The following is a 27,560-nucleotide window of genomic DNA, read 5'->3' as shown; positions in this document are numbered from 1 at the left end:
AACCTTGAAATCTGGAATAAAGCACCTTTCCATCTATCTTCCCTTTCCTTGTTCCACTCTTTCCATCTCCAACCACACATAGTTCACTGTCGATATTCATGGTTATCTTGCCTCTTTGTTCATTTTTCTTTGGGTTTTTAGGACTTTAGCCTCCACTTTTTCCATTTGCTGGATATCTTCCATTTTTCCATCAGGTTTTCCCACACTATAATTTATATTTTCAATATTTTCCCATCTCTTCTCAATTCTCTCTGTTGTTTCTAATAATTTTTGAATTCCAAACATAATCTGTTGTAATGTTATGGTTTCTTTTTGATGTCCTGCCATCCTTCCAATTAGTAAACACTGCTACTTTTGTTTAAAAACAAATCTTTGTTTTCACTTTTTTTCAGATACCAACAAGCATCCAAAGAGCACCTGTGTAAACAACCCATGCTCTTCTCTATAAACATGCTGAAGCCTTTGAAGTGCAAGGTCAAAATGATCAAAGGGGAAAAAGAAAAAGCAATATTTCCAGGTCTCAACCTCCAACCCCCTAGTGGCAGTGTAACTTCCCTCTAAGATTACTACCCTCTTTATATTACTTTTAAATCTTCTTTATGTTTCAGGCTTAGAAGAAATATAATTCTTAAATGAAACAAAAGAAAAAGAAAAAATCCATCCCAACCAATATTGTAGAAATAAAGGAAAAGATTTAATCCATAGGTAAAAAAAGAAGTAGAAGAAAAAAATCCGGTACTTTCACTTTAAAAAGTAAAAAATGTTTGCAAAAGTTCCATCCATAGGGGAAAAAACAAAGTAAAAAAAGATAGCACATTGTCCAATAATGCTTAATTTCACCGCATATTTGCTTTTCTTTACCAGTTTAATTTAACTTCAATCTTTTTTGGGCAGTCTTTTATAAAAATAAGTTTGCCTCACCAAATGGACACACTTTCTCCTTCCACTTTCCTCCTGTTGCAGAGCTCCCAACTTCAGCAGCTTGAGGCTGTGCTTATTGTCGCCGGCAAGAAGAGATTCTCTTGGATCAATCAGGGACTTTGTGGTGTCCCTGAGATCAGCAAGACGTACTCTTCCCTGTCACCGTCTCTTCCAGACAGTTAAGGTCCAAATGGACTGTCCAGTGGCAAAAGTGTCGACTCAGAGCTCCGAGATTGCACATTGTACCATCGTGACGTCAGCTCCTTTCTCCAAAAATATATATATATCTTTTTGTCTGTCCTGATTCTTTCAGGATTCAACTTCATTGGGTGACTGCCAGTATAATATTTTGTGAAGAGAAAAATAGCTTCTCCTGATCTTCTTTACCCACTCCGATATAATTTTGTATATCTCTATCACTTGCCTCCTTTGTAGACTACGTTAGTGCAATATTGGAGAGTCTTTGCCTTAGAGATATTGGAGACATTTGACAGCATGTTCTTGGAGATGGTGGTGGTGAAAAACATTGGCAGGCCACACTTGGCTACTTGGACACTACCTTGTGATGGCCTGCTTTAAATGGGTTCAAACTGTGGCTCCAAGCAGCACAGCCAAAATAGCCAAGAAAGGAAGGTGCAAGTTCAGGAAAGTTGGAGGGCCTCTGATTTCCCTTCCTGGCACTACTTGCAACAAGATACTGGAGTGTATGAAACAAAAAGGTGGAAATTATATCTGCTGAGAAATTGCATATCAATTAATCTGCTTGCTAGTTGCTAAAAAAATTCCTTAATCGCTTAACTTTAAAATGTTTTTCTCCTATCAAATGTGCTAGAAACCTTTCATTTTCTTTACCTAAGTTTCTATCTTAGGTATTCTGAATCAATGTATTATATAGGCTATCAGAAGGATAACCTCCACGGAAAGCTATGTTCTTTCTCTAATTTTTTATGTGGAATAACTTTTAAAACCCAAATACAGCACAAATAATTAATATAATTAATGTTGGTAAATTTGCAGCTTGATAAAGTAGTTGTAATTTAAAATGACATATTTTTGAAAGGTTTGCGGCTTTTCAGAGAAAATATTTCTATATGCCAGACTGGAATTAAGTTTAAATTCACTGCTCATTACAGTGATTTATCAAAAGAACAACTTACAGTTGGTGAGAAAAACTGGATCAATAGTATATCTTTTGGTATTAGCAAACTCCATGAGTAATGTTCTAGTGTATCGAAGAACTGAACAGAGTACAAACTATATATGAATATGACTGATATTTTTAAAACATCTTTAATCAGCAGAAGTATCTTACTGCCTTGGCACCAGTTAGTAAAACAAGTCTTTTCTCTGTAGAACTTTCATTAGCCAAAACAAAATATTTCTTGGTCCTACCCTGTAAGAAAAATAAAAATACATTTGCAAAACAAAGAGCCTTTTATATTAGCATAAAACAACCCAGCCAGTTTGTCTTCTGGTTAGTAGGTATGTTGCAAACAATCACATCCACAATTGTATCAATGCTGTAAATAGCCAGGCCCTCCATAGCAACCATTTAATGAGAACAGCCATGTTCTGAAATCTGTCAACTAGGTCTGAATTGTTTGGGTGGAGGCATCTGTAGCTATAGTTAAATATATTTTTATCCCTAGTTAAAATCAATAAACCAAAGGAAAATCATTTGGGTTATTCGATCTAGGATTGCATTTGTGATAACAGTTCTCCAAGCTCCAATATCAGGAATATGAGACCATTCATTAATGTCCCAAAGCTGCTTTTTCTAACTCCCTTTCTCTCTCCAATCATTATCTTACAGATTCTCCTCATCTCCCATTAGCCTCCTTATTTGCCCCTCACTACTCCCAGGTACTTGATTATTGCTATTCTGCATAACATAGGCAGATCTCTATGTGTCTTCATTCATATCCTGCTGTACATTCATGTCCTGCTGTACTGTATTAGTTCAGGTACTAAAAGCTCTGCAAGCTTTATATTACTCTTGAGTCACAAACTGCTGCTTTACTCCATATTTTGTTCTGGCATGTTCCTTAAAACAGCACCATAGAGAGATATTGAAGACTGAAGAGTGGAAGGAAGAATTCAAGGAGTTAAGCTCCTTTTATATTTATATATTTAAAAACCCAAGCCACCAAACACTGAACATAACTTTCCACATGAACACAAGGCCTTGGGGAGTCCATGGTTTGAGATACCTCTTGTTGAAATCTATTTCATTGTAAGAAGAAACAGACAAAATAAAGTTCATCTAGAGGCTACTCCAGGATTGAAACACAAGTAAGCTAAAAGTGAAACAAAAGGAACCCCAAAACCCACATAAAAAATCTGAGGAATAAAATCTGGAGAGAAATTAAATGGAATTTAATTATAAACTCTTATAAAAGCAACAAAGACTTATCTATGTTATTAGTACTCATCAAAGAACTTGATTATACAATTAGCAAATTGTCATTTCTTCCAAAAGACAAAAAGAAAGCTAATAACATTGCAACTAAGATCACATTTTCAACATATCCCTTAAAAATGTAAATGCCAAAATTTCAGGAAAGCTTAAGATTGAAGACTGATTCTTTGGGAGTTTAGAAGGCATTTTAAACAACAAAGGCTAATTCCCTGAACTGGATTTGAATTGATTGTGTTTTGTTATTGATGTGCATGTAAAACTGCACAAGGTCTATCTTGGTTAGTTTCAGCTGGATTGCCAAGCTTTGTATAGGCAGGAAAACTTCTATTTAATGGGCCATGTAGAGAAAAATGATAACCATTAAAATTTGAAAGGGACATGTTAAAAAGTCCATTATTATGCATTTGTGTAAAATATGTGTTGAGTCTCTTGATGATTCCAACTAGTAGAGTTCAGAACTATAGTCCTGTCTATTATTTTGTTTGTTTGTATCCACCGCCTGGATGACCTTGGTCTGAGAGACAAACTGAGTAAAGGTCAACCTGCTGGCTTTCATGGCTAAGGAGGAACTGATGACCTGCTTCATTTTAGCCAGTTGCCTTAATCACTAGACCAAACTGGCTCACCCCAATTGCACTAGGCATGGTATGTTGCTAGAGTGGCATTTTCTTGCTGATGCCTGCAACGAGGGGAAATGATCTGCCTCCAATCCTTGAACCTCAAAAGCTGCAGAGAGCACAACTGGTCCCATATCTTCTTCACCAATTCCCCAATATTCTTGCTAACTCAGCTTGCCTATCCCCCTGTTGTTCCCAGTGTCTTTCCAAACATTTCAGTAAAATCTTGGCTTAATGGACTTGGCTATTTCAAGACAACATCTAGACACAAATTATATCTGTTATTTTCAAAGTCCATTAGTGGAGACCTATTAAATCAAGATGTTACTGTATGGTTATTTTGTTCAGACTATTGTGCACTGTGGATAGACTAAACAATGGTTCCTTTTTTCTGTAGAGACAAATCTGAATTTGTTGGTTTGACCAATTTGCTAAAATTCTTCTCTCCTATGGTACTTCAGTTGTTTGTCTAGGTAAAAATGCATATATGAATCAGGAATGTTCCTTTTTTATTCTTGAGTGTTCTTGGGTGTTTTAAAATATAAAAAGAAGGATGGTTTCTATGGTTCCTCTCTGTTGGATAAGGCAGTAATGTCACCTACTGTTTTTTCTTTCTTTTGTTAACTTTTTCAATCAATCCAACAAACTGCAAACACTTCTTGAGAGTGGAGGAGCTGGTAGTGGCCACACTGCTAAAAGATTTCTGCTGTACTACACTACTGAAATATTTGGCAATCTACATCAGTGGTGGGATTTGTCTGGTTTGGTTTGGGCTGGTTTGGATGAATGTGTTGTTAGATTGCTGGCTGGCACAGTCCCTTCTTGCCCCACCCACTTCCAGGAGTCCCACACCCAATTTTGGGTGCCAGGTAAGTGAAGGGAGACCTACCAGGATCAAAACAGGGCACGGGGGTGGAGTGTGCCCCCCCCAGCCCATTTTATTCTTCCAGGGGGGTGCTGGAGGCCTAGTGCTGCCTGTCACACACCTGGCCACACCCACCATGGACACACACACCCAGTCATTAGGGCAGATAATCGGTTGTTAAATTATTTGAATCTCATCACTAATCTACATTCTTAAGTATCTGCAAGGCAACCTATATTAAACCAAAGAAAGGAAGGTGATTTGGGGAGGAAATCTATTTTGTGTGGAATGAGTAGAGAGCCGAGGTGGCACAGTGGGTAGAGTGTAGTACTGCAGGCCTCCAGCACCCCCCTGAAGGCCACTTCAGCTGACTGCTAGTTCAGCAGTTCAACGGTTCAAATCTCACCGGCTCAGGGTTGACTCAGCCTTACATCCTTCCGAGGTGGGTAAAATGAGGACCCAGATTGAGGGGACAATATGCTGACTCTGTAAACTGCTTAGAGAGGGTTGAAAGCCCTATGAAGCGGTATAAAGTCTAACTGCTATTGCTATTGCTATTTTCTACTTAGCTGTTTGACCTTAAAATGGTACCTACTCTGGTGGTAGCTGAGAAATTAGGCTTTGTGGTCTTCTTAAAAGGACATAAAAATGCTTTGAAATATACTTCGCCAATTAATCTCTGTGGTTGGTTCTTTAAAAATTTGGCGGGCTGGTAAACTTAGAAGAAAAAGGATTTCATTCTGCATTCCCACCATTTCCAATGGCAGGAACAATTACGTGCTTCAAATTTTGTTCTGATAGAATTTGAAGTATTTTGAGAATTGTTTCACCAGAATGCAGCTAATTTGGAATGTTCCAACAAAATGTTCAGATGGAGTTATTTTGTTTTGCTGGGAACTGAAAGATGTGATCTCCATATTGTACATGTCCCTAATCACTCTTTCTCATATCATCAAGGAAACCGTTTGAGGTTTTTTAAAGTACAGGGATTGTCATTTCCTATGCTAAACATGACCTCAATATTGTCTTTCTGGTTTTGTCTGCTGAAATTCATAGTTCAAAAATATGCAACGTATCAGAAAATATATTCAAAATGTGCATTTTAAGGAATAAAGACTTTATTTTTAAAGGTTGTACTTACTTGCAATATGCTACAAATTGGATTTATTATAGGAGTTTTATGAAAATGATATGGACATAGTGAAATCCATTCAACCTTATTCATACACTGTGTTGTCTATAAAATAACTGTATAGGCATTTCAACTTAGGCATTTCCAACTAGATTTTGGACTGTGGATGCAATAACAACCTATTATAGTGTATATGACCAAGAAATGGTAAATATTTGTCAACTGATTTCAGTAAAAAGATTTATTTATTCTATGTAAAAATTCTGAAGTTATTTTTCCCCAAGAAGTTATCGTATGTATGGAATAATGATAATTTATGTAAGTAAAGGTAAAGATTCCCTTCGCACATATGTGCTAGTCATTCCCAACTCTAGAGGGCAGTGCTCACCTCCATTTCAAAGCCAAAGAGCCAGTGCTGTCCGAAGATATCTCCATGGTCATGTGGCCGGCATGACTAAATGCCGAAGGCACACGGAATACTGTTTCCTTCACACCAAAGAGGGTTCCTATTTTTCTACTTGCATTTTTACATGCTTTTGAATTGCTAGGTTGTCAGAAGCTGGAACAAGTAACGAGAGCTCACTCCGTTATGAGGCACTAGGGATTCAAACCATCAAATTGCTGATCTTTTTGACTGACAAGCTCCGCATCTTAGCCACTGAGCCACCGTGTCCCCTATAATTTATGTAATACTACATAAAAAGTGTCCTTTTATGTACTGTACAGCAACACACACACTTTAAATATGAAGACCATAGTGTTATTAGTGCACAAGTAATATCTAATGAAGGTTCAGCATTTGATTTTCTGCTGTGTCAGCACCAGAGATATATTAATTTCCAACATAACTTTCAGATAAATCAAAGACTAAAAATAGGCCATGCTATTTAGTTGGCGGCTTGGCTTTTTAAAACAATGAAGAGCCATGGAAATTGGACAAGACATAGTTAATTCATTTCTATACCATATTATTCATAAATAGGCTCTGCTTAAAGCAGTTCATTCTATATAAATCATTTATGTACAAAGAAAAATCTCAAATTTCAGTTCAATCTAATGAAATTAAAAGATATCACAATTATATGAAGAGAAAACAATTCATAGGTCAGCTGACAATATTCAGTATTAATAACAATGATGATATTAAAAGCATTACTATCAGAAGATGTCATGGCTATTAGGGTCCCAGTGAGTGCTCGATAAAATAGAGAAAATGGCCTATCATGTGGTATATCAACCAGTTGGTCCTTCCTCTGCCACAGAAATGAAGACATTGATGCAATTCTACATGTCAGGCATGAAAGATCAGGCTCATGTGAAGATGCAATTAAACTGATTGATTGCCAGAGCATGTGGACGGGAATCAAAATTAAGGCCCAATTTACAGTTTAATAAATATTATTTATCACAAATTTACTTTAGATCATTTTTATGAAAAAAATCTTATACACCAATTTCCTATTCAGTTCCTTTTCTGCTGTGGCTCCCATCCTTTGGAACATCGTGTCCCCTGAGGTGAGATTTGTACCCATCCTTCTGACCTTCAATAAAGAGCCTACAGAGCTGGTTTTGCCAGTTGATCTGCGGCCCCAACAAGGATGCATCATTCTAGAGGTCATTCACAGAGTAAGACAACACTCCATCTTTCATCTCTTGTGCTCCCTCCCCATCTTTTTATTATTATTAATATCACTATTGTTGTTGTTATTGTTTTAATGTTTTATTGGCTTTTAATGTTTTTAAGTTGCCCAGAATCATATCTAGGTGAGATGGGTGGCATACAAGTCAAACAAACACAGTCAAATAGCTAGCTTTCATCAAGGTAGTAAAACTGTGCTTGAATTTCTAATCTAGACTTGTTTGTGCTGATTCTCATCCATTATACTTCATTATTTTATCAGAGAAGTAGCTAAGAGAGAACCCTTTCTGAGAAATAAAATGTATGTGTAAAAGAACCATTTAGTTACCTTCACTCTACCTCTTATCACTATTGGAACTGTCTAGGCATGCATTCATTAATTTCATTCTTTTCCTTCCTTCTTCCAATTAATTGTCTGGATAATGTAGTTAAATTGAAAACTTATAATAAAAGATAAGAATAGCACAAACAAAACAAAAAACAGCAGCAGCAGCAAACAATTTTCCTGTCAATGAAATGTGTCAGAGTGTTGTTAGATTACTATAATTTCACTAAGCATACTGTATGTTATATATCCCTACCTTAGAATGAGATCCTATTTTACTCACTCTTGTCCATTCTGATTGATATAGAAGAACTGAAGAAAGCATGTTAAGATATTTGGTGAGAATGAATTTTAGATCAATGCATAAGAATGTTTAATAATATGGATTGATGCAACAGATTAACAAAAGTCATGTAAAGCATCAACAACTAAACTGTCTTAATTCCCACTGTAATATTACACAATATGTGGCAGAAAGCAGGATAGTTCCTAAAGTTTTGTTGTTTTTCAATAATCACAGTTGCACGTAAGGATTATAAATATGACTTGTTAAAATCAGAGTTTTTTCCTCACTTGTCTTGTTAATGTGAGAACTGAACTGTGCCTAGACACAACACAGTGACTGATGTGTGAATTGTGAAGTGATTTATACTTTAAAGTTTAAAAATTCTGGGTTTTAACACTTCCTTTTTTTGTCCTTCATGGTGTCATCATACATCCACTATGTCATACTCTACCAGAGCCGAGGTGGCGCAGTAGTTAGAGTGCAGTACTGCAGGCCACTTCAGCTGACTGTTATCTGCAGTTCGGTGGTTCAAATCTCACCGGCTCAGGGTTGACTCAGCCTTCCATCCTTCCGAGGTGGGTCAAATGAGGACCCAGACTGTGGGGGCGATATGCTGACTCTGTAAACAGCTTAGAGAGGGCTGAAAGCCCTATGAAGTGGTATATAAGTCTAACTGCTATTGCTATTGCTACCATCATCCAGAAGGGTCAGTGGCTTGGCAGTGAGCCATGTTGAAAGCAGTTGGTAAAATGTGAATTCTTGCCAGAATTATCAGCTTCTTGGACCAACGTGCCAAGTGATAAACACATGTGGGATCAGGAAAATTCCCATGGGCATGAAATAGAGGTATACAGACCCTCAAGGCTACTTTAAACACTACAGAAATGTAGGTGCAGCTCATAAAGCTTGACCAAGCATTGCCTCTAAATTACAATGATTTTTTCTTCTGCTCCCACTTGTTTCTTTACGAGATGCCTACCTGTTGGAGTGTAGATATTCTTCCCCCACCATCAAAATTGTAGATTCTATTTTATTAACTCTTGGTTGATGTGAGAGAACTGATGAAAACTTGTCAAGATATTTGAGGGCATGTGGCTACTCATTTGGAGGAGGAAAGAAGGGTTAAATTTAACAGTATAATTTTGGGACAAAGGATTTCTTTGCAAAGAATACAGATTTTATTTACAATGTAAATACTCTTCCAAGGATGTTTATTTACCTTTTAAAGTTTCAAAGTGCCCTAGCTGATATGACCTAAGGTACATCTGCAAGCAAACAACAAAGCCCAGAGAGCACCAAGAACTCCATAGCTCAATCCTGAACTATTAATTTTTATTCTTCTCCACATTTCTCAGGACAGAGTTATCCTTTAGCTTCTTATAACTTTCTTTTAATCTTCTCTTCTTCTAGGTTACTTCCTCTATTAATGACAGATACAAATTAAAATCCTCTCATTGGTGTGTGTGTGTGTGTGTGTGTTTGTGTGTGTAATACTTCATGTTCCAAATGCTTCTTATGCTCCAAAATGCATTCTTCCCACTGTCAGTCTTGAGCTGGATGAAAATAGACAAGAACAAGTTATGTTAAGCAGTGTCTGAATGGTTTCCTGTAATCCAGGCAAAGTATGGAAATAGTTACCAAGGTTATCCTACTGGCAAATAGGAACCTAGCTCCAAACATTTGTCTACTTGAATCAATTGTTTTCGTTTTCACAGTTTAATCACTGAAACATTTTCGGATTGTATTATTTCATTTTATATTGTGAACTTAATATCAGTAGTGATTGTATTGTATTTGATGATATAATTTTATGACATCAAGGAAAAAAAGTACTCAGCAATTTCAGTAAGAACACCTTTTAAATCATTTTAAATCAGTTTGATGATTCATATAAGAATGTGAATGTTAGCATCTGTTTCAACCTAGATAGGTAGAGCCATGGTGGCACAATGATTAGAATGCAGTATTGCAGGCTGACTCTGCTCACTGCCAGGAGTTCGATCCTGACCAGCTCAAGGTTGACTCAGCCTTCCATCTTCCCGAAGCTGGTAAAGTAAGGACCCAGATTGTTGGGGGCAATATGCTGACTCTGTAAACTGCTTAGAGAGGTCTGTAAAGCACTGTGAAGCGGTGTATAAATCTAAGTACTATTGCTACTAGAAAATATTAGTAGAAAATATAATTCCCATTCTATTTTTCTTTAGCAGTATTTGGCCCTAGCATGACTTTGAATAATAGAAACTTTACTTTGTGATCTCAAATCCTTTGTTTTTGTGTTTCTTTCCTCTGAAGTGCTGTTTGACATTTGCGTTTCGGGGCACTAGATTTACTATGAACAGAAGATCGTGTTTTTCACTGGCAGTCTAAACCACACTATACTTCCAAAATCTTTCTTATTCTCATTTTTATGTTTCTCTAAGCTTCTTAGGTGCTTTCTCCTCTTACATTTCAGTTGGCCTTCTGACTTGTTTATGTTCATGTCCAACTGAAACCAATAACTTTCTGTGTATTACTGACAATTTTGAAGGCCCTGGGATTTTCTTAGTCCTATAATTCATTTTACAGCAATGGATGTTTAAAAAAAAAAAATGAACATCCTGAAAACGGAAAACCCTTTAGTGAGGAAAAAAAATAGTAAATTTCAATCATGGAAGCAAACAAATTACAGGTTTAAAAATAAATGTGGAGTGTTGAGATCATGGGGCTTAATGCTAGAACAGTAGTGATAAAATTAAATTGTTAGACTTTATTTTAGCTACAGTGCTTTTTATTAATAAGACATGACTCTTACTTACCAGCTGCTTTTAATTTCTTTTAAAAGGCATACATGCTCAGCATGTAGTTACTAAAGTCTATAGTTCAGATGCCTAAAACCATTTTCTATCCTAAGGTAGTTTTTTTCATTAAAAGAAAAAGTTAATCAATAGATTGTATATAAGACAATGTATAATGTCTTATAAAATGATCTTATTATGGTCTTCTCTTAATTATATATACATTTATATATGTGTATACATTACATTTATATAATTTATATTTAAATTAAATTTAAAACTGAAATATTTTAAATATATATATTTAAAGGCAATCCTATTTGAAAGGTTCATGTTTATATAACACCAAAAAGAAAGAACTATTTATAGTCTAAGCTTTTATTTACTACTGTTAAGGATCGCCTTCCAATTACATATTATACTTAATCAGGAGGAAAATTAAAAGGGAGTAAAGAGAAAAATAACATTTTAAAACAATCCCTTGTAGATTGCAGCAGTATATAAGATAGATAAATGATAGATTGATATATCATAGATGGATAGAGATAGAGAGATACAGAGATGGATGCATGGACAGAGGGAGGAGGGAGAGGGAGAGAAAGAAAGAAAGAAAGAAAGAAAGAAAGAAAGAAAGAAAGAAAGAAAGAAAGAAAGAAAGAGAACAGATAGATGACAGAGACAGAGAGAAAATGTGAGTGAGTGAGTGAGTGAGTGAGTGAGTGAGTGAGTGAGTGAGTGAGTAAATAAGTGAGTGACTGAATGAGTAAGAGAAGCAGCAACTATATAAAAAGAAACCTTGTATAGCAACACCAGTGGAACAGAATTTTGTAACTCTTGTAGAGATTTCTGGAGGCAAATCAGCTAATAAAAGAAGGCTGTTCTTCTCAGCTTTTCTGCCAAGGCAATCTGATAAAAAGGGAATTATTAAATCTGAGGGACAGGTTTTAGGCAGCAGAGTAATAGATGTGGATCTGTACCAATTTTCTTCACCAGGCATAGGCATAAATGCTATGTATTATTATATTTATCTTCCACTAACATAGTTGGCTGAGCATTCTGAGGCAAGCAGCCATGAAATATTAACTAAATCACTGCTTGGAGTGAAAGGTCTTCCAGATAGACTGGATGTTGCGACTGCTTGCATAAAAACTAGAAAAGCTATAAATAAAAATGGGACTTCATAGATGCAAAGAAAATTATATATACAAAACTGCAATTGGAAAAAGGTCTTGAAACATTTGGGAGAAAACTGCTTTCTAAAGAAAACTAACAATAATTAGTTTTAAAGTTTAAATCAGACAACTGAAAATAGAACTAGAATTTTGCAAATAAATGTTAGCAGCTGCCTTCAAGAGTAACATAAAAACAAAAAAAAGTGGCTTAGAAGTTTAAAAAAGTGGAATAGAAAATAAATAACAAAACTTACATGAGAAACCATAGGAAATTGTAAAAGAAAGATGAACTGTGATTGGATTGCAAAGACCCTTAAAAACAAAGACAGAAATAAAAGAAAAAGAAAAATGGAAAGCAATCAACATATAATTGGATTTAGTAAAACCACGTTCAGCAGAAGAAATGAGTAAAGTGCAGGATTGGGGGGGAGGAGACTCCAGAAAAAGCATGAGTAAGCAGAGAAAAATCTAAAGCATGAGATATGTGTGTAAGAACATGAAGAATGAACAGGTAAGTGAAAATAGTGGTGCCTAGGTGTTGCTTCAAGGATGCCACACATTATAAACTTATAAAAGACATCTGTTATCTATTATCCATCAAATACATAAAAGGCATGGTTTGCAACATGATGTTGTGGCACACATTGTATTTCTTGCAGATGGCCAAATATAATAGGTAAATTAAGTGAAATGATTTGGATAGATGTTATGTTGGATCTTATCTTAGAAGGAAAACCATTGAATTTGCAGACCAGACCAAGCTGGGGGGGAATAGCCTTTAAAGATGACCTTTAGAAGATAGATTCAAGAACTTGACAGACTTGAACACTGGGTCCTATCCAAAATATACAATTCAGTGGTAAGAAAAGTAAATTTTACATTAAGCAAGAAAAAACAAATGCTCAGGTATAGAATACAAGTGGTACTTGGTTCAACAACAATAACTGTGAGAGGGATCTAGGAATCCTAGTGGACAATCACTTAAGAATGAACCAGCAGTGTGCCACAGATGATGAAAAAGGTAATGCAATCCTAGGCTAATACTTGTACCATTTTATACTGCACCGGTAAGAACATACTTGGAATATTGCATCCACTTTTGGTCACCCCAATACATAAAAGATCTTGCAACATTAGAAAGAATGCAACAAAGATGGTTGGAGGACTGAAGGATAAAGCATACAATGAATGGTTGCAGGAATTGGGTATGTCTAATCTAACAAAGAGAAGGACTGAGGTGACTTGATAGCAGTCATATCTGATGCATTGTATTCTCTCAAATTAAAATGAATGCAAAATATCCAAAAGTCCAGTTTGGTGAGGACTACCCTGTTTTGCATTAGCTACCTAATGGGTGCCAGCATTTTCCAGCCTTTCAGGATTAAAACAGCAAAAGTCAGGAAGGAAGGGAGTCAGGTCAGGCAGGACCAAACCGCAGCGTAGATGCCTTCCACATCCAAGGCTAAGAAAACTCATTCATCAAATCTGCATTTATAAAAGTTATGCAAGACACAATAATTCCTGTAGCTATTATATATAATGACTGGACTGCTAGAGTCCAAAGTAACTCTTGTTCATCATTAGGGTTTCTTGTGTCTGAAATGGAAGCAACTTATCTATCCAAGCCTGGTCCTTGACTTTTCAATAGCTAAATTCTGAGTGCTAGTTGAGTTTATGCAGAGTTTAATTGCTTTAATGAATCAAAGACCAAGGCAGCTGTATTTGAAAAGAAAGAAATGGAGAGAATAATTTCAAGTTATATCTAAATTGTAAATCAACCTCTGGTAAGATGGCAACATGCTAAGATACACTTTCTGTCTCTTTAGTCAGCTGCAAAAGTAAAATGTGTGGAATTGCTAGACAGTTGATAAGATAAAAATTTAATCAGATTGCAGGAAGAAAATAATAACAGCTTTTAAACCTAGTAAATCTCCTCACCATCCCCATCCTACAGCACCAGCATCTCTGGTATAGACCCTCCCCTATCAGCCTGAATTCTAGTATAGAGTCTGATTTAAAGCTAGAAAGTGACATATCAGCTGGAAATTGTTTACTTTTCTTTGTCACGTGAGACCTCTGGCTGACATCCCAAATCACTTGTTTATACCAGGAAATTCCATATAATATTATTCCTTTGAATTCTGATATTCTTACCATGCTCAATATTACTAAACTGATGACTCTCAGGATTAATAGAAACCATCAAAATGGTATATTGAGCCTATTTCAAATATATTGCACTGAATCTATAGAGAGAATGTTTTGTATATCATCTAGATATAGGACTTCACAATCTTCTGATCCTGTTATTAGCTAATTTCTTTGGAGAGATAATTGAGAAAATATTTGTTCATAGAATGTCAACAAATTTTCAGGATGAGGAAAAGAAGCTCTTGTTCCTTCAGAATGGTACAGAAACACAGTGAATTTTACCAAGCTTGTCATGTAGCCAGACACCACATGATACAGGCTATGTTTGTATATCCCGCAATATTTGATTCATCTTTCAAATTGCATATCCCGCAATATTTGATTTATCTTTCGAATTAGGAAATTTTATTATCTTAAAAAGGTCTGTTAATTATCTCAAACAACAGATGGCTACCCATCTACATATACAAATTTCACACCAGTCCAATCAAAAATGGTTTATTGGATTGGAGACTCAATGGATTTATCAATTTCATTATCATATATCCTTTTTTCCATTTTCCCTTTTTTTTTTTGCAGCTACAGATAGATACAAAAAAAGAGTCCATATTTGGCATATTCCCACTGGCAGTCTTGTCAAAAACAATTTTAAAAATGCTTGGCTTTTTTTTATAAGTGACCTAATGTTCCTTGTTCTCAAATTTGTTAACTGCCTTGAATAACAGATATAAAAAATATTGTTGCCAGATATTTTAAATTTATGTTGGGTTCTTCATTGGACTCAAATAAAACTTCAAAACACAAAAAAACTGAATTCTCAGGCTAATAATGCCCTCAATACATACAACCAGTAATTTAATTTAGTGACAAGATATTTTTTGTTGTTTTTGTTTTAAGCTACTCTTCATGGCATATGTTTAGGAATAGATTATTTTCAATATCACTTTCATGGTTAATTTAGTTGAGAAATTCCATATTGGTATAATTTTAAATACTGGAGAAGTACTCATAGTAATATTGTTGATTTGGGATAACAGTACAGATAGTCTTTGTCTACCAACTGTCTCATCTAGTGACTGCTTTAGGTTACAATACATTAAAAAAATGTTTGCATAACCAATCTTACATTTTTGACTGTTTCAGGCTCACATGGTTATGTGATCACCATTTGTGTTTCCCAACCAGATTTGGATAAACAGAATTAATGGAGAATCTGGAAGTAAAATTGTAAGTCACAGTCACACAATGTTTCACTTAATAACCAAATTATAAATGACGTAGGTCTGACATGTTCATGTGATTTTTCCACTTAGCAATCAAGGCATTTAGCAACAGAGTTGCTGGTCCCAATTGAGGTCACAAAATTAGGACCTTATATCCTAGTTGTTAGGAAATGGTATTTAAACACTTCCTTGTTGGAATATTCAGAGATTGTAGTGGGGGGAAATGAACAAATAAATTCAAATAAATATAAGTTCAAATAATTGGAAGATTGCCTGGGATACATTTAAAATATTCCTTTGGAGAAAATAATAGCCTGTGCATTCTGGTGGAAAGAGATGTCTGAATCATAACTTGAATTAAAAGTAAAAGAAGCAATGAAAGAACAAGGTATAAAATGATTCGGGGAGAACATGCTTTTAGATCTACTAAATTGGAATGAAATCAATCATATGCTTTGAGTACAAAATACCTTTTGAAACAAATAAAACAAGTGTATTGGAAACAGAGGGGGAAGTCAGGGAAATTATTAGTTTCTCAATCCAATGAGAAAACTCAGTAAAATAATAATCTTAATAAGAGATTCTTTGGGAAACAAATTATCCCAGTTATAATGAAATTAATTTTCTTTTTTTTATTATATCAAAATCTACTCTATGCATGTAGATATAGCCAATTAGAAGACAAATGCTTCTGGAAATTTTTGAAGTACAATCAAGCAAGCTTGATTGCAACCTAGCCTTGCAGGAAATCTATGGATATTATTGATGAAATTTGGAAAGAGACTTTAAGCATAACAAATCATCATAAATTGGTAGAAAAAATAAAGGAGAAATTTGTATTTTTCTGGAGGTCATTCATAAACTTTATAAAAAATAAAGTCCTACCAGAAAGGGATGTCACACAAGTGAATATAATTAAGAGTAGAGAAAGGAAATCATTGTTTTTGCAATGTGCAGTGTAATTGTCTGTATAGTTGTGACCAGCATCTTGATTTTTTTCCAGACCCTGAATGTCCCTATGTATCTGTCAGTTTCATACTATGACCTTTGAAAGTTACAATAATTTAAGCTTCATAATATGATTCGCTACTTAATGAGTAAATCAGTGGTGGGATTCAAAAAAGTTTACTACCGGTTCTGTAGGCATGGCTTGATGGGTGTGGTGTGGCTTGATGGGCATGGCTTGGTGGGCGTGGCAGGAGAAGTATACTGTAAAATCTCCATTCCCTCCCTACTCCAGGGGAAGATTACTAGAGGTGGATTTCTGCCAATTCGCCCCGAATCATGCAAACTGGTAGTGACGATGGTGGGAAGCTCTGCCCACCTACCCAGACACTTCGGCACAAGAACAAGCACAAGGAACTGGTAGTAAAATAAATTTAAACCCACCACTGAAGGTTACTGCAAAATTTCCATTTCCTCCTGATCAGCTGGAACTTGGGAGGCAGAGAATAGATGGGGGCGGGACCAGTCAGAGGTGGTATTTACCGGTTCTCTGAATTACTCAAAATTTCCGCTACCAATTCCCCAAAACTGGTCAGAACTTGCTGAATACCACCTCTGGAGCAAAGTATTGTCCAATATCTCAAATAAATATAGAAGTTAAAATTTTCATAGCTGCACTGGCAAGAGGATTACAGAAGACAATTCACAATAATTCATCTTGGATAATCTGGTTCACGAAAGGGCATCATCCTTCAGATAATGTAAGATTTCTCTATGGAACAATCTGTGGTATTAGCTTTTTTGAATGCAGAAAAAGGTTATGATATGCATCAAGTTGCTTTTTCGTTCAAATGTTTCAGAAATTTAAGCTTCCTATGTAATGCATTTCTTGGATTTATTATCTTAATTTTTCAAATAATTACCAAAGAGATTACTTCACCAAGAGCTAAAATGCAACATGGAACTCATCAGGGATGTTTCTTAATTCCTATAATTTTTAATTTGGTGTCAAAACCAGTAATATGTCTAACAAGGCAAATTAGTGAAATTAAAATAATTTGTTTAAATGATTTTGAATATAAAATATTGTCAGAATATATTTGGGGTGTTTTTAATGATTATCAACAGTTTTTCCATAAAATTATAGATATGCTGCAATTGTAGTGTTATAAATATTCTAGGTGTATAATAATTTAGAGTAAAATTCAAATATGTCAATAGGCAAGTTTTGTAGGAGGAAAATTTAGATTTTACATATTGCCCAGAAACTATTAAATACTATGTATGTTGCATTAATATTTGTTCGTGTTGACTCCTGGTATCTGCCTTAACAAATCCTTACAAATCCTTACTTTTCTAAGAGATTTTCTTAGAAAATCTCCATAAGTGCTTTGCTCTTGCCTGCTTCCTCTGGCTGAGGGCATGACTGACTCACTCTACTTAAAGTGAGGACAATAGACCAATGTCTTTGGTGCTGTGTGAGCTTGGTGATTTTCTTGTAGACATTTCATTACTGTACTAGTTAAAATCATCATGCTAAAAAGGGAAGGCGTTATTTTTATATACTAGTGGTTTAACCTGTAAGTGTTGTTGACAGTATTCTTGATGGTTCCTTGCTGAAGTTCTTGTTTATTGTTATCTTGTTTGTCTTTGTTGGTAGTTCCTTGAATGGGGGCATTGTTTAATAAAGGAGACAATAATTTAACCCTGAAATATAAATATTCTATTCTATTGGTACTATAGAATCAATATTTAAAATGTTATTTACAACTTGGAGCCTGATTGTTTTGTATTTTCTACAATCACTTTATTCTGCAATCCATTTTATTGTCATTAACTAGGCATTACATTTGGCTTCTTGGTATGATTTCCACTTGCTTGGAATATTGGGGCATTGTTTAATAAAGGAGACAATAATTTAACCCTGAAATATAAATATTCTATTCTATTGGTACTATAGAATCAATATTTAAAATGTTATTTACAACTTGGAGCCTGATTGTTTTGTATTTTCTACAATCACTTTATTCTGCAATCCATTTTATTGCCATTAACTAGGCATTACATTTGGCTTCTTGGTATGATTTCCACTTGCTTGGAATATTTAATGTTTTCAGGATACTGAAAAGTATAGGGATGCATGCCAATAAGTAGCCCTCCCATAATATTTGTCAGTCAGGAAAAAAAATCATTTGTGAAAATCAAAGATTCTACTTCAACAGTATGGTAGTTGAATATGACCTCAAAAGTTCTTGAGCATGAACTTATGTATTGTTATAGCAAAGACAATAGTTTAGTATATCATTCTTTCCCCTATTATAATAAAAATAACTATTTTTCAACAGAATAATTTGAAATGATCATAATGAAAAATGAGATAAAATGCTAACTATTGTATGACCTAGTCTGCTGGATGTTCACGATTTTACATGGAGACTTGCCAATGAAAATTTCACACTGATATTAACTGAAGCTGATCTAATTAAAATATAGCACCTTTTTTGCTGTACTTTGCCTTCTGACAAACTAAGTAGATTTACAAGTAGATTGTAAAATAGTCCATTTTTGCAGATATTTTTCACAGCTTAATGCCAAATATGCCTGGTTTATCTTTAAAAGGAAAACAGCAAGCATTTTTATATTGTGTATCTCTACTAATGGGAGGTTATTTGCTCCATGATCAATTCATAATCTCATAGGTCAACTACATACTACCTATCCTTATTTTAATTTTTATTTCCCCTGTTGAAGTCTATTTTATTCTGCTAGTCATTTTAGTCCCACATTTCATGATACAAATCCACTCAACAAAGCATGCTTCATGTTTAATATTGTTAAAATATTACCCAATCATCAAATATTCTAAATACATATTTAAAATATAGAAAACAGGCAGAAAATCATTTTAAATGCTTCTTTTTTAGAGAGGAGAATGAAGGACAGCTCCAAGGAGACATTACCACCAACTTTGGTCATCTACTCACCTCTCCTACATTGAATTCATTTATTTCAAAATCAGTTTCTCCAAGCTATTTCTATTTTAAAAAAAGGATTGAAATTAGGCTAAAGTATACAAATTTTAAGATCAATCACTGGAAATAGTAATTGTATAAAATCTTTAGATTATACACTGGACAATCAGTAATAGCCAATGCAAGTATCTTACTGTAAATGAAGAATATAACATACTTCATTATTACAAAGGTTTATTAATTTTCCGACTATGGGTAAGGGGAAAATAAATTAAAAGAAGCCCAAGCTATAGCAGGGTATGCATTCCAATTTTGTGATAATCCAAGCTCAGATGTTGCCTAATTCATCCATCATTCCTTTTCTCAAGAGAATGTTTCTTTTCCCATTCACCTTTATCTATAGCAATACCAGATATTTTCAATTTTTAAAGATAAATAAACTCCCTCTAAGATAATGCCATCTGTAAAGCAGAAAAATGCAAATAGTGAAAATAATTACAGTTGAAATAATCCAAAATCTCAAGACATTGAAAAGTTGAGTTTTGCATGCTTCAAAAATAATTTGAAATAATTGGTTCAGAAGCATCTCTGTCTTCCTCATTCAAGGAGGCCAATATTTTTCGGGCTTCCGCAAGAGCCTGATTAAAAAGTGCTGCTGCATTTTCAAGATTGTGGAGAAGCCTGAAAAAGATCAAGCTCTGTTAATGAGTAGTAGAAAGGTGCTATGCTTGTGTGAGGCCCAAGCATTTCTTTTAACTCATTTTTGAATTAAGTAAGAATCTCCTTAGAGGAAAGAATTCAAAAACAGAGATGTCCTCAGGGGGAGAGAGAACAAACAAGCAGGGTCTTCAAAACATATTTTAAAGTTGAATATAGCCTTCAGCCCAACTTCAAGGGCCTTTTTCAGGCAAGCAACTCAGATATTGGCAAAAGCAATTTAGCCTGGTGCACAACAAAACACAAGAAGGTTGCTATCCTTATTTGGAATCTTTGCAAATTCATACAGGGAGGAACACTTATTGCCAAATAGAATTTTAAAAACCACAGTGGTTAAAGACACTAAACTTGTCAGCTGGGAAGCTGGCAACATGGCTTCGAGATTTGAGCACTGCGAAATGGGATGAGCTCCTGCACACCTACCAATTCAAAACCATGCAAATGTGAGTAGATAAATAGAAAGATAATAACATTCTGTGTGCCTTGGTGTATAGTCATGCTGACTACGTGACCATGGAAACATTTTCAGACAATGCTGGCTCCCTCAACTAAGAAACGGAGATGAGCACCACCCCACAGAATTATACTCAACCTTTACCTTTACTTTCATGCTGGCTTTCTAGCAATTATCCACTCTTATCTTGATTGGCGTCAGATTTGTGAAGCAGCCCAGTTGTATCATGATTTATATATTGTGATAGTCATTGCTTAAGAAAGACACTGCAACCAACATTCATTTTCATATAATATATTACACTACTAATGGTTATTAGGGACAGTGTGTACAGGAAAAGCTAGTGCCATGATTCATTTGCATTCCATAGTATTTACTCTGAAATTACAATAATGTATCTATTACTAACTATATTCCTCTCTTGAGAAAATGCTAACTAAAATGGCACTTCTGGGGAAAAATGCAAGGATTGCACTGTTGTGCTTGCTTAAATTGGAATGATATAAATTCTACATTTTATCACCTTGATTATAATTAAACAGGCTGAAAAAACATGGACTAGAGTTAATCAATGCTTGGCTGGATAAAGGCTTTACTATAAAATGCATTTGAAAGTAAAATATTTAAATGAAGTGCTGGCTCAGGTGTAATCTCATTTTCCCATTTAATTTGCTAGGATTGAAGTTGTAGTTCTATCCACAATTACCAAGGAGCCAGTGTTGTTGTAAATAATGACTTATTTATTTCTCAAATTTATGTGGTAACAGTCATGCAAGAAGTGACTCTGGACAGCATACAGCAAATTTATATATACTGCATATAAGACAATAAATATGTCATACGACAATAAATATGCCAAACAAAGTCATATTTGAAAAGATTGTTTTAAGACACAAGAGATTCGATCAGCAACGGAATCGCCTTATGATCTCACCTGAAATCTCCAGGCCTGATGACAAAGCCTGATCTTAAGGGACTTCTGTAAAATAATAAAAGATGGAGTTGACCCCACTTCCATTAGGCAAACATCATGGCAGAGAAGGCTCACCTCCACAAGCCTACCAAGTTTAGAGGAAGACAGGACCTGCACCATGCTTCTCTTGCCAGCTCTGATGGAAAGGGCAGATGAAATCAGGGGGACGTGATACTAAAAAATACTCCCACACTATGCCATGGAGAGCTTTAAGGGTAAAATCCAGTACTTTTAATCAAACCCAGAAATAGATTGGCAGCCAATGCATCCCACAGAGCTGGGCATCTTTCTAAAAGGATCATCCTAAGAGCCATGGTGGTGCAGTGGTTAGAATGCTACTTCTGCTGGCTGCCTGCAATTTGGCAATAAAAAAATCTCACAAGGCTTAAGGTTGACTCAATCTTCCATCCTTCTGAGATGGGTAAAATGAGGATCCAAATTGTTGGGGGTAATAGGCTGACTCTGTAAACCAATTAGAGAGGGCTGTAAATCAACATAAAGCAGTTTATACGTCTAAGTGCTATTGCTATTGCTATCTTTCCTTTGAGCCCATCCAGGTCAACCAGGGGTGGGTTCCTATGTGAACCGGTACTGGTTCACTCGTGTGTGCGTGCCGGCCATGCGTTGCTTGTGTATGCACAGTTTGTGTGCATGTGTGAAGACCATTAAAATCTAATAAACAAGATACCAGCAATGCCAACAGAGACCGGGGAACCAGTTCGGGGGCATGGCCAGCCTGGGTCATTGCTGGTTCTATGGCCAGATTATCACTACCAGTTCAGCCAAACCGGGCCGAATTGGGAGCAAACTATGTCTGAGGTCAGCCCTTTTCATCAAAGATCGCAGATGAGAGAGACCTTATTACAAATTGACTTTAAAAGCAGCATCCAGAAACCAGTATCTCTGACAGTCTGCTGACAGGGGCTGAGACAAGGGGACCGAAACACAAAATTAATAGAAGACAACAGCCCCATGTTTCCTGAGAATGGTCTGCTCCCTCTCATGGAATTCATCAGTTTTTGTCTGAGGAAGAATTCATAGAATCAAGCTGTAGATTTCAAGTTTGAAACTACCTCAAGCGGTGATCTACCAGCAGAATATTTTTGGCATACCGCATTAAATTGGAATTTGTACTTGCCTAAGACAATACTTTATACGGGATAATATCCTGCCTGAACAAGCTAAATAATGAATTCCATGCCTTAGCCATTAGCTTTTTAGGAAACCAGCTAGAATATAAAGGAACTAGGAGAAGAATTTGTTCTAATGGGCATCCTTTGTAGAGTCTATGAACATTACATGGATTGGCTCTTTCATGTACCAGTGATTCATGTCCTCAATTGATGTCCTTAAAAATAAAAATCATTTATATTTCCACATTTGAGTTTGTACACACTGAGTAACGTGATATTTTGAAGATGCATTGCAGTAGATTAAAAAAAACTAAAACAATTCAATGGAAAAATTCATTAAGCATTGCCTATAGGGCAGTCAATCTCCATCACAGCTACTATCGATTTTCATTTGTCTCCAAAAGCCTAAATCAGCAACATATTTTATGGAAGAATCATGGTTGATTTGAGTCAATAAGGTCTATACTAAGTATGCATGACAAACATGTTCTGGCCATTTCTTTTAAATGCATTTTCTTTCTCTGTAATAGCAATGCAGTTTAATGAGAGTTCACAATCTTTCAGGGTAACAATTTAGCAGTTAGCATTAAAAACACACAAAACTTTTTTTTAAAGTTCTGTTTTAAAAAGTGTTATGCTTTCTACTGATATTTGAAATGCTCAAATGATGCTTTGGCAATATTACAATTTCAAAACTTTTTTAGGTTTGAAAAGGAAAGAAAATACAAGGAAACAACAATATGTTTCAAATTTGGGAATGCAGGAAAAAAGGGAAGAAAAATATAGAAAGAATTGTGAAGTTTGATACAAATACAGATATAAAATACAATAATATTTTCCTCTAAGATTAGCCATAACACATTGTGTTTCTGTAATCATAATCAATTGCAATTATCAAAACCCCAAATTATTTTTTTTCTTTCAAGCGTATATACAAACGTGTGTGTGTATGTATGTATGTGTATGTGTATGTGTATGTGTTTATGTATATGTACATCTACATCTACATCTACATCTATATATGTATAGTGTATAGCAATAGCAATAGCAGTTAGACTTATATACCACTTCATAGGGCTTTCAGCCTTCTCTAAGCGGTTTACAGAGTCAGCATATCTCCCCCACAGTCTGGGTCCTCATTTCACCCACCTCGGAAGGATGAGTCAAGCTTGAGCCAGTGAGATTAGAACCGCTGAACTGCAGATAAAAGTCAGCTGAAGTGGCCTGCAGTACTGCACCCTAACCACTGGGCCACCTCGGGTATGTGTGGGTGGGGATGGTCTTAGAGATTCTTTGGTTGGGATGTTTACTGATGGCTTTTTGGCAGTTTCTTGATGGGGTATTGGTTACTTGGTCTGAAATTAATCTATACTGATGTGAGTGCTGATTTCTGGTGGAGTGGTGCTGGAGTCTTTTTCTCTTTTGAGCTGGGTGATAGTCTCTTTTGCATAGTCTATAGATGTTGTTAATGTATATGTGTCTATTGATGGCTGATTTGTCAAGAGTGCTAAGAAATTCATTTTTGGACTTGGCCTGGTTTAGGATTATCACATTTTCACAATTGAAACTATGGTTAAATCTGATTTATATATTCTCCAACAGTGAGAACATTTGTGACTACCTGCACTAGATTGTGAAGTGGTAAATCCCACTGTGCAGTTGCTTTAAATAAACTGTGATGTACATATGACATTAGTCCAATTTCATAAGCCTGTGATAAGGGGCACGTAGAGATATATGCTGCCTAATTAATTACAAATTGATCTTGTGTAGAAGAGGTTGTCAGTCTCTTACAGCAATGTTTTTAATATGTTGACTTTGCTAACTGTAAACATCACTATGCATGCTTCTGCAATTAAACATATGTTCAAATGCCATCCCACATTTCTCTAGGGCCAAGAACATGATTGTCAGAAAACACTATGTTCAAAATACAGACATTTATAGCTTCTGCTTCAAAACCATGTTTTTGAACTTGATCACGTGGCCAAGATAAATTAAACCAAAAATAACACTAGGCAGATTTTGAAATAAAGCAACAGATCCATGAAGGTTTCAAACAGAAATTGCACCTGAGGATTTTATACAATTTGTGTATAAGGGTTGAATTCATTTAACTGAAATATGATTTTCAGATTCAAAAATAAGAGGAAGAGGAAGAGGAAGAGGTAGAAGAGGAAGGGGGAGAAGGAGGACTCAGTGGATAGAAAAAATGCCGAATCCAGTGTAAACATCTGGCTGATTGTGCAACCAATCACAACAATTTCTGATTCATCAGAATTAAGATAATACAAACCCTCAAATTAGTAACTCTTCATAAGAGTTCTGAAGCATATTCAGAAAGTTCATAATAATCAAAAATTAAATGAAAAACACAGCATTTTGCCTTTTTAGCAAGTCTAAGTGGTTACAGCAGGGAGAAAGAGCCATGACACTTTTTCCCAAGAAAATTATTTTACTTGATTTGTATGAGGATTGAAGTTGTGTTCTCTCTCTCTCCCTCCCTCCCTCCCTCTCTCTCTCTCTCTCTCTCTCTCTCTCTCTCTCTCTCTCTCTCTCTCATATATCCTATAAGCTGTCAAGTCTCATGAAGGTTTCTCTATTCAGAAAAATGAAGAAGGGGAGGGGGACTAAAATAACATGAGCACAATGGAAAATCTGCCTGAATCCATGCTTTTGTAAACTTGGTGCTCCTTAGCATCTTCTCACCTCCATTATAGAAGATGTTTTGGCATTGGCTCAAAATGGAATTTGGGGCAATTTGTATTCCACCAAATATGCTTTTAATTTTTAAATGTGCTTTTAAATTTTAATTTAAAATTCATTAAATTTCAAAATAAAATATAACTAAATAGAAAAATAAGAATTAGGGGGGAAAGGCTCATAAAAAGTGGAAAGTTAGGGGTGCAGCAAATGAAAGAAAGGCATAGGAAAAAATAATTTCCACCATTTTTTGGTATAGATACAAAGTACATGAACGTCTTACTCTAATATTAAGAATAACACATAGTATTTCTGTAATCATAAACAGCTTTACTCATTAAATTCCAAAATTACAGTGTTATTTTTTTGAGTTTCAAACAGAATGTCCAAGAGTGGTTTCCATGATTTTTCCACATTAATCAGTTGTCATTTTTGACATCTCAGTCACTTACATTAGCTTCACCATTCATTCTTCCATTGTAGAAATTTGTAGGTCTTTCTGCCTCTGTACATACAAAGTTTCGCTGCTATTGTCATATATGAAAACAATCTACCATGTATTCTATCAATCTATTTATTCATCAAGCCTAAAAGGAAAGCCTTTGGTTTCAATTGTGCTTTATTTTTTACAAAAATCTCTAAATTAAAATACGTATCTAATCCTATTGTCCCTAGCTTTCTTACATGTCCACCAAGGATGATAAAAACAACCTTCACGTGAACATTTTTTTGTGAACATCTATTTGATGCTCCTTTGTACATCTTTGACAATTTATCAGGTTTTAAATACCAACAGTACCTCATCTTATAAAAATTATCTTGCAAATTGTAATTCAATGCAAAGCTCAGCCTTTTAAACCATATATTCCCCCTTTGATCTCACATATTGTATCCAAAAATGTTCGACCATTTAGTCATGCAGATGTTAACATGTTCATTTTTCATATTCATTTTCAAGAAAAGTATATACTTCTTAGCAATAACATATTCATCATTTGTACATGAACCCAATTCAAATTTCTCATTTGCAAAAACTTAATTCTTCTTGTCCAATTTAAACTTTTCTATCAACTAAACATGAGGAAACCATTATAAGTATGACCTTCCATTTCCAGTTCTTCTCTTGATTTTAATTTAAGTTCTTCTTCAAAAAAAGTCAATAAATCAACATAGGTCAACCAACTTTGTGTAACTACCATTCCTTTCCTTAAAAAAAGCTTCTTGTTATCATCACGCAGGAATCTTAGAGTCAATCTTACTTTATAGCTATTCCAAATCCTCAAAATGACTTGCCTAATGGAGTGATTATATAAACCCATATTAATGAAAGTGAAGGTTCATTGTCCAAATTTGTGGGTTGCTTTCCGAATGTATCATTACCAGGCTAGGTAACATTTTCAGCAGAGTTTAAGGGATGTCAGTGTCAGTGTTTTGTTTATAAGGGCTTCAGGTGTGGGTGTGTCAAATGAGGGTCTTGTGATGGGTCAGCTGTGAGTCATTGGTGAGACTTGTGATAGGCCTTATGATTGGTCTTGTGATAAGGAGATTACATCAGATCAGGGTCATTGGGAAGTAAGCTGCTGGTAGTGGTGGGGTTGCATGGGTTGGTTGAGGGTTGGTGCTGCCTCTGGTTGGCAGTGCGGTTGATTTGGACTCTGAAGGATTCATAGGCTAATTGGAATTGCTTGTGGAGTGCCAGACTTCAATGAGGTCACAAGCATGGTGTGTGGTAGTATGGCCAATGATTTTTGTGTTTCTCCAATTGAATTGATGCTGTGCATCAATAAACAGAAGAACACTGACACTGACATCCCCTAAATTCCACTGAAGATGTTACCTAGCCTGGTAACAAAACATTCAGAAACCAACCCACAAGCTCCAAGAATGAACCTTCACCCACTTCCTACACCCAAGCTACAGATATTTGCCACTATTGCAAACTCATATTAATCTTAAGTTTACCATGCCATAAATAGCCATGCCACTCAAATTCAGGTCATGTCCTTCCAACTGCAATAACCTATTTATCAAAGTCATCCAATCTTTCAATTATACAAACAGCAAATTACAATCTTAGGTCAAGTAATCCTAGTCCATCTCTTTTTTTAGCCTCTTGAAATAATTTATATTTAATTCTTG

This window comes from Thamnophis elegans, chromosome 2, assembly GCF_009769535.1.
Source record: "Thamnophis elegans isolate rThaEle1 chromosome 2, rThaEle1.pri, whole genome shotgun sequence".
NCBI classification, from domain to species: Eukaryota; Metazoa; Chordata; class Lepidosauria; order Squamata; family Colubridae; genus Thamnophis; species Thamnophis elegans.
This window is presented reverse-complemented; position numbering follows the sequence as displayed.